Consider the following 1,055-nt stretch of genomic DNA (forward strand, 5'->3'; position numbering starts at 1 on the left):
TACAACAATTAATTTACTGTTAAACTGAAACAAATAATGAGACAAAAACTCATCATTTTCACACAAATTAGTTCAAAATTTAAAATCCTGTTTTTAGTCAAACCTGGTTTGATTGAAGTTGTTATTGTAATATTTATTCAACAAAGACAGAAATACTTGGTCCAAGAATGAAGGTACTCTGTGAGATGATCAGCTGAGTTTTATTGCAACAACAGGAAACACAGAGAACGACCTGGCCTGTCTCTGTGCCTCTGCTTCTCTCTGTCACTGTCTCTCCACACTACTGTTGAACACTCTGTTGACCCCTGTGTCTCGAGAGGCCTTATATATATATTAACAAACACCATTACGCCATCTTAGCAAGATTTGATACAAGGTCAATGGAAAACACAAACACAAGTGATATCTAAGAATGATTATCGTTGTTAGCAGATCTTGTTGTGACTTTAATCATTCTATCTGCAGATGAACAGCACGTCATGAAAACCTAGGTCATTAAAGGATGTCATGAATTATTTGCTTAAACATAAAAGTATTCGTTCTACCACACTCCCCCATCTGATCATTAAATCACCAATTAAATGATCAATAAAACAAAAACACCCTCTATTGTATTTAAAAAATGTCAACATAAACTTAAGTATATGTACTTTTCTGAAATCCCAACCACAGTAATTCAATTTTTATTCCTCCCACAGTAATTACTAAACCCCAAAACATAGTTATCACACAAAAGTCTTTGGATCATCTCGAAAACAAACAGGCTCGTCTGTTTTGATGTGTGGAAGGGTCAGATGTGTTAGTGGGGCTCTCCGAATCTTTTTGTAGATCGCGCAAGGGGCTGGAAAAGGAGGGTTAGCTGGATTCAGACATGGTGTTTGTTTGATATTAATCTAATCAGGTTCTTCCATGTTGTTAGTAAAATCCAGGAGTGCGCATTCCACTTGCTGTCCTTGTAGTGGCAAAGAGAAGACCACTGTCAAGATGAAAAATGATGAGGAGATATCGATTCGGCCAGCCAGAGGGAGTTTATTGAGTCCACTAGTACGCTTCAA

This window comes from Austrofundulus limnaeus, unplaced genomic scaffold, assembly GCF_001266775.1.
Source record: "Austrofundulus limnaeus strain Quisiro unplaced genomic scaffold, Austrofundulus_limnaeus-1.0 Scaffold451, whole genome shotgun sequence".
Lineage (NCBI taxonomy): Eukaryota > Metazoa > Chordata > Actinopteri > Cyprinodontiformes > Rivulidae > Austrofundulus > Austrofundulus limnaeus.